Here is an 8,160-nt window from a genome sequence, read left to right on the forward strand (position 1 = left end):
GAACTTTACCTCTATTAGGATGAATTTTGTTTATTACTATTTAGGTTGTTTTGGAAGTTGTTTGTGGGCATAGATTAGATAAATATTCAAATAAAAAGGATTAAAATCATGAAGGTTATAAAATACATTTTGGCTAAGCCTTTTTGAGTAGAAGTAATTAGTGAGGATGATACTGAATGAAGGTTAGCTTGACCTTTGGGTCCTGTTTTTTCATATCAGGTTAGATCAATTAATATGGTAGCAATTCGTTGGCCTATAAATAGATTTATTAGGGGGAAGCTCAATGTATGAGTAAAATACCCCCATTATATTTGAGAAGTTAGTATATATGTATACACACACACATACAGCATTCCTCTGAACTACTAGTCCAATAACCCCAGTTCCCTCAATTAATAAATCTTGGGAGATTCTCTATCATATCCTGCATACATGTAGCAGGGAGATAGCAGAGTCTTCTGCTATTAATAATTAACTGTTAATTAAATTAAGCTGTTAATAAGTCAGATCAACAAATAGCTCTTCTAGCATCCCTCAGTAGAGTTATCCATCACCACTACCACGACCATTCATCTTTTCTTTCTCTAACCCTTATTAGATAGCTTCTCTCTTTTTAGCACCTACACATGCTCATCCCTTAGACCATGTCTTATCTCAATTTTCAATCTCCCTTAGTGCCTGGAACAGGCTCTGTATATTAGGTATTTCAATTAGTAAACATTTACCAAGAGCCTACTGTGCTCGATGCTGAGTTTACAAAAAGAGGCAAAAGACAGTTGCTGTCCTCAAGGAGCTTACAATCCAATGGGGAAAACAACATACAAGTAAATACATAATGATGAACTGGAGATGATCTTAGAAGGAAGGCACTAACAAGCTATATACAGGATAAATAGGAAAAAATAACGGAGGGAAAGCATCGGAATTAAGAGACTGGGGACAACTTTGTATAGAAGAAAAGATTTAAGTCGGGATTTAATGGAGGCCAGGAAGATCAGAATATATCACTAGATGGAAAAATGACCAAAAGTTATTTAGATTGGTTCTCCTAAATTCTAGCCACTCTTATGAAGATGGATTCTTTCTGATTGCAGTGAAAGAAATCTGTTTTCTGTGAAAATGTTTTAAAGAATCAATTGAGGGGCCACAGCCAAAGAAGGAACTGTTGGCGTCTCAGTGTAGATCAAAGCATGCTTCTTCCACTATATTTCCTTCATGAGATTTTACATGTGTGATATGTGTCTTCTATCATCACATGAGCAATATGGAAATGTGTATTATGTGAAGAAGGTAGGGGTATAATCCATATCAGACTATTTACTCCCTCAGAAAGGGGGTGAAAGGTATAGAGAGGGAGAAAATCTGAATTTTAAAATGTCCCCCAAATGGTCAAAAATTGTTTCTACATGTAACTAAAAAAATGAAAAAAAATCAATTAAGGGGACAGCTAGGTGACAGTGGATAGAGCACCATGTCTAGAGTTGGGAGGGCCTATGTTCAAATTTGGCCTCAGATGCTCCCTAGCTGTGTGACTCTTTGAAAGTCACTTAACCCCACTTGCCTAGCCTTTGCCCTTCTGTCTTAAAGTTACTAAGACAGAAAGTAAGAGGTTTTTAAAAAAGACTCAATTAAAGCTAAAAAAAATCTATTATCTGTCATCAACCCAGGAGCTTTCAATATCCACCTAGAGGTACAGAAAAGAACTTGAGTTCCTTGGAAAAGAAAAAACAAACAGTTCCAGTGCATGAGGCCAGAAGAAATTCCCAAAGGAAAATGAGGTTCTGTTTTTTGCTTTCTCTGGAAATCTGTCAGTCACAAAAGAGACCTGAAGCTCACAGAAGGTAATTTTAGTACAAATAAAATGAAACATTGTGTTCTGTTTTCTGATAGCGTTACCTAGTTCTACATATGTGTAGAATGAGCATAAATAAACATGTATGATAATGACTCTGAGGTCCTCTAAGGTCCAACAAAGCACGATTTGAAAATAACCAATTATCACCTGGGCAGCTAGAGAGTACAGTGACAAACTGTATAGGCTGAAATGCCAAGACATAAATATGTACATAGATATATGTATGCATGAATACATACATATGTGTATATATATATGTATATATATACAACTAGAGCTCAAAAAGAAGTTAATACTAAGAGAAATGGGAAAAGAAACCAAAGGGGGTACATTTACATGTCACAAAGAAGCACATGGCGGAAGGGGGGAGAACATCAATACACTGGAAGGGTAAAGAGGTTGGAGATAGGAAATACTCAACTCTTGCTTGAATACATGGGTCGAGGGGATAAGGTTGGGGATGTAGACTCTAAATTAATATCCTACTGCAAACACCAACAACATGGAAATGGGTTCTGATCAAGGACACATGTAACACCCAGTGGAATTGCATGTCAGCTACGGAAAGGGGGAGGGGAGGGGAGGGAGGGAAAGAATGTGATTCTTATAAACAAGGAATAATGTTCTAAATTGACTAAATTAATTTTAAAAAAAGAAAACAGTTTCTGGAAGTTCCTTTTAATTGTGTTCTATCTCTTTAAGGGGGAGTGTGATACTAGATAGAGTGGGTTTTTTTAACCTCACCTTCTTAGAATTGATACTTAATATCAGTTCCAAGACAGAAGAGCAATAAGGGCTAGGCAATTGGGGTCAAGTGACTTGCCCAAGGTCACACACCTAAGAAGTGTTTGAGGCCAAATTCGAACCTAGGACCTCCTATCTCCAGGCCTGACTCTCTATCCACTGAGCCACATAGTTGCCCCAGACTGTAAATATAGTGTTTATGCTTGAAGTCAAGAAGAACTAGGTTAGAACCTCACCACTAACACTTCCTAGCTGTAAACCCTGGGCAGATCTAGCAAATCATGGAAGGGTTTCTATCTGTTAACAAACTGAAACTTCTCTACTTAGCCTTCTAATATTTAGCAAACTCTTCGAAAGGTGGGAAACCATGTCTGGCATATGTATTGCCTCTCTAGAAGCCAGAGTATCTTATTAACAGAATTCCCCTGTTCTCTGGCCACGTAGAAAGAAGAGTTCACTATACCATTTTATGAGTAATAAAAGTATTGGCAAGCTATACAAAATCCAAGCCCCTAATATGTAATATAGTCAGGAGAAAGAAATCAGGCAATAGCAAGGTAGAGTGGGAGGACCACTGGACTAGGATCCCAGAGACCTGAGTTATATTCCATCTCTTTCACAAACACCATGGTCAAATCACATATTCTCTCTGAGCCTTACTTTCCTCATCTGTATAAATGGGTATAAGGATACTTGAACTATCTAACTCACGGGGCTGTTTAACACTAACAGCTACCATTATTTCCTGAGAGCTAAAGCTATTTATCCTAGGTGCCACTTACTGGTTAGCAACTTTGACTAGTTTAAACAATAATGATATCTCACATTTACACAGTGGCAGATGGTATTGAACTTGGGCTAAAGAAAACCTGCACACCTCAGACATTTACTTAGTTATGGGACACTGGGCAAGTTATAATCTCACTGTGTTGATTTTTTTCATCTGTAAAATGGGGGAAATTATAGCGCCTACCTCCCAGGATGATTGTGAGGATCAAAGGAAATAATATCTATAAAGAGCTCTGCAAACCTTAAATAATAACTATAGGCATTTAGGCCTATATAGCAGATTAGTGTAAATATTTTTATCCCCATTTTCTATATGAGGAAACCAAAGGTTTAGGGGCTCATAACTAGTGAGTGTCTGAGGACAGATTCTAATTCAAATCCATCCTGCATTGCCAGGCAACCTCTTTCCCTAAGGTCGGGGACTATTTTATTTGTTATCTACATCTCCAGCACTTGGCATCAGAGTGGTTAATAAGTGTTTGTTGAATGAAAGCTGATAGGGGTAACTGTGCCCAATACCCCAGTTTGCTCATCTGTAAAATGAAGGGATGAAACATGCAGTCCATTGGGCTGAATGCAGACCACAACACTCAGGTACAGCCTGAACCATCTTAAAATATGATCGGTAAATATTGGACAAAATAAATACAAATAAAATCTAGATGATATTCAGATGTGTGTGGTTTTCCAAGTCAACAGACAGCCAATGGGGATCTTTCTAGATGTTTGATGGGCCCTGTTTTTTTGAGTTTGGCACTACTGGACAAGATCTCAAGTATCCTTTAAAACCACAAGACTAGATGATCCTAAGGTTCTTTTCTAGCTGCAATATGATTTGTTCTATGTTCTCACTGTATGCATTAATTCTGGAAAGGCCCCTAGAAAAGATATTTCCTCCTTCATAAGGTCTCTTCTAGATTGATATTCTATGTTCTTTTTCTTAATTTTTAATTTTAAAATATTTTTCCATGCTTATATGATTCATGTTCTCTCCCTTCCCTCTTCCCTCCTCCCTCCCGGAGATGATAATTATACATGTGTTATCACTTGATACCTATTTTTATACATGTGTTATCACTTGGTAACTCTTTCCTAATTATTCATTTTTGTAATAGAGTAATCTTTAAAAACCCAAGCCTCAAATCATATACCCATATAAACAAGTGAGAAATCATGTTTTTCTGTGTTTCTACTCCCACAGTTCTTTCTCTCCATGTGGATAGCGTTCTTTCTCATAAGTCCCTCAGGATTATCCTGGATCATTGCACTGCTTTTAGTAGCAATGTCTATTACATTTGATCATCCCATAATGTTTCAGTTACTGTGTAAAATGTTCTGGTTCTCCACATTTCACTCTGCATCAGTTCATGGGAGTCTTTCCAGTTCATATAGAAATCAGTCAGTTCATTCCTTATTGCAAAACAGTATTCCATCACCAACAGATACCACAATTTGTTCAGCCATTCTCCAATTGAAGGGCATCCCCTCATTTTCCAATTTTTTGCCACCACAAAGAGTGCAGCTATGAATATTTTTGTACAAGTCTTTTTCCTTATTATCTCTTTGGAGTACAAACCCATCAGTGCTATGGCTGGATCAAAGGGCAGACAGTCTTTTATCTCCCTTTGAGCATAGTTCCAAATTGCCCTCCAGAATGGTTGGATCAATTCACAACTCCACCAGCAATGAATTAATGTCCCCACTTTGCCACATCCCTCCAGCACTCATTACTTTCCTTTGCTGTCATGTTGGCCAATCTGCTAGGTGTTAGGTGACATCTCAGAGTTGTTTTGATTTGCATTTCTCTAATCAGAAGAGTAATTTTCTATGTTCTAAGGTCCCATCTATTTCTGTCTTTGACTCTTTCACAGTAGCTAGCAGAGGCAGTAAGATCATATACAGTTTAGCCTTTATTTATTTGCTTGTTTTCAATATGAGTGACCTGTGTGTTTGAAGGTTGAGGGGATGAGCCATGGAAGAGGGAGAGACTAAGGATATTGGTGAGGGAAGAGAGAAGGGAGAAGCCTGGCAAGGTCTCACTGGAAGACTGGCATCCTGGAGAGAAGTGAACCTCAGGCTAAATGGAATGCTGAGACAAATATACATTGAGACTGATGGTGAAACTGGTCAAAAAGGAGATCAATTCTGAGGGGAATAACTTCTATAAAGGAGGAGGCTATTGTGCCAGATGGAAAATTTATTTGCCACACCTGAGCTACATTCCCAGCATCCTTTTAAGTTACATCCTCATTTTATGTAAGGATTCTTAGGAGATAAATTTGGCTGAGACCCACACTGCCAGGTTCTTTTTCTAGAGCTTGTGCTTTTGGTAAAGCGCTGCAGGTGTGAGTCTCTGGCTCTCTTTGCTCTGCTCACTTGACTGAAAGAACCTTTTTTCTTTTCCCTCTCTTTTGATTTAGTATTTAAAATCCTATATATTTTTAAATACTAGGCGTATTTATTCATTTTTACTCCTACACTATGAATGATACAAGTGACTGGGGGATATGCTTGGGAATAGGTGCTTCAAGGTGGTGCAGTGAACAAAGCACTGGGCCTGGAGTCAGCAAGTCCTGCATTCAAATCCAGCCTCAGAAACTTACTGTCTATGTGACCCTAAGCAAGTCATTTATTCTCTCTTGGCCTCAGTTTCCTCAGCTGTAACCCAAAGATGATACCAGCATCTGCATCCTAGGGTTGTTGTGAGGCCCAAATGAAATAATCATTGTAAAGCTCTTAGTGATTTGCCTGGCACATAGTGGATGCTACATAGATTTTAGCTATTGTTGTTATTCAGGACCTGTGCAGGATAACCACAGAAAATAAAAAAAGATAAATTAGGGCAAGCAACACAGTGCTTTGGGACTCCAGTAAGATATGTATGCTTTTCAATGGAATGTGGATAATAATCCATTGAGGGTAAGAAACCCAACATTTTTCCAAGTGGTAGTCACAAGCCTCTCTTGGGGAAAATGAAAAAACTAGGCTTCCCCTAAAAAGAAAAAGCAAATGGTCCTAATGCACGTAGCCCAAAGTCATTCCCAGAATATGCTACTATTTTCATTTCTGTGGAAGAAATAATTGGTCAAAAGGTTGAAGTGTGCAAAAAAGTAGGTTGATCCCAGTGGAAAGTGTTTCCTGGGATAGCATTGGGATGCAGATTCTTCTCAAAGGCAACTGAGGTTGTGAACAGAGTTGGCTGGCCTTGGAGTCAGGCTATGTGACCTCAGGTTATGGACTGCCTTGAAAGGGGTTGCGTTCCCTCTCATCACCTAGATGCTGGACAACCGACCACTTGTTGGAAAAATTCTAGTCTGGATACTTTTCAGTTATCATGTGGACTAAATGGCCCCCAAGGCCCCTTCCAAATCCTAATTTCTCTGAGTTGGTGACTCCAAGACCTTACATTTCAGAAATTAATGAGTGTCTCCTCCTTATCACTTCAATCAGTGGAGATACCGAATCGCTTTAACCAAAATAGAAGTTGGCGGCCATTTAGATCCTTGAGAAGACAAAAGAGGTCAATAAGATGAGCGTGGAAGGACTAGGCCTAGAAAGATCATTTTGCAAGTACTTAGATAAGCAAGTCTACTCTAAAAATAAGTTCTGATCACAGGAGCAAATCTGTCCCACATGGACCCTGACATGGAATTTGGAATTATCCTGTGGCCTGCCTAGGAGCAGTATTTCCCATAGGCAGCCACCTTCCCTGGCCCCAAACTACTCCTTGAATAGCAGAGACCATCTCACAAACATCATGGAGTAGACTATTTTCATTCCACCATCAACCTAAGTTCATGCTAGGCTATGAATAAATTTAGCAGAGTGACCAATATATTCTGAGAACAAGCCAGCCTCTGTCAAGTGTAAAAAGCATTCTGTATGGACCTAGAAAACTAGTCAAGCCAACTTGGGTAATCCTTTTGTCTGACCAAAAATTGCCACATTATCTTTAAAATCCGAGACCTCTTTTGAGACATGGTTGCAGAGCATGGTCCGTTCTGATGCTGTTAGAATAAAAAGAGCTTGCACAAGAAAACTAAGAAACCCACTTCTCTGCTACGTGCAACTAAGGAGTGAGGTCGTAAGGTCAGAAAAGGAAGCCCTCTCTGGTTTACTTGGGGATTGAGAAGTAGTATTTTTAAAATCAAGTATATATTGAGTACCCTCAGGTTTGTTTGCATCACAGTAGTCAATGAAATGATGCATAATCCTTCCATCAGAGAACCTAGCATACAGTAGGCACTTAATAAATGTGCATTCCATTGAATTGAGTGGGGAAGATATAGAGGAATTTGTAAGCTTTGGTGTAGCTGCAATGATTGGGGTGTTCATAAAGAATTTCCTTAATTGGTTTTCTTAAGAAATTAGGATTCCAGGATGCTTGCTAAGAAAAAGGGCCAAGGGGTACCTGGGAGCTTAAGGAACATTGGAGAACATCATAGAATTAGAGCCAGAAAAGTCCTTAGAGGTCGTCTAGTCCAATTCCATCTCTGTACAGAGAAGCATCACAAAGGTCTAAAGAGGGCTATGTCCAAGGCACACAGGTGGCAGCACAGAGATTCAAATCCAAGTCTCCTAATTCCAAATCTAATCCTCTTTCTAGTCAGAGACCATTAGAGCTGGAAGAGGCTTGAGAATTGAGGCTTTAAAATTACAGGGGAGAAAATAGAGGCTGAGATTGTGGAAGGGATTTACCCATGATTCTCCAGCAAGGCCAGGGTCCTGGCTACCATACCCCACTGCCACCTTCCATGTTAATGCTTTCTTAG

This window comes from Monodelphis domestica, chromosome X, assembly GCF_027887165.1.
Source record: "Monodelphis domestica isolate mMonDom1 chromosome X, mMonDom1.pri, whole genome shotgun sequence".
NCBI classification, from domain to species: Eukaryota; Metazoa; Chordata; class Mammalia; order Didelphimorphia; family Didelphidae; genus Monodelphis; species Monodelphis domestica.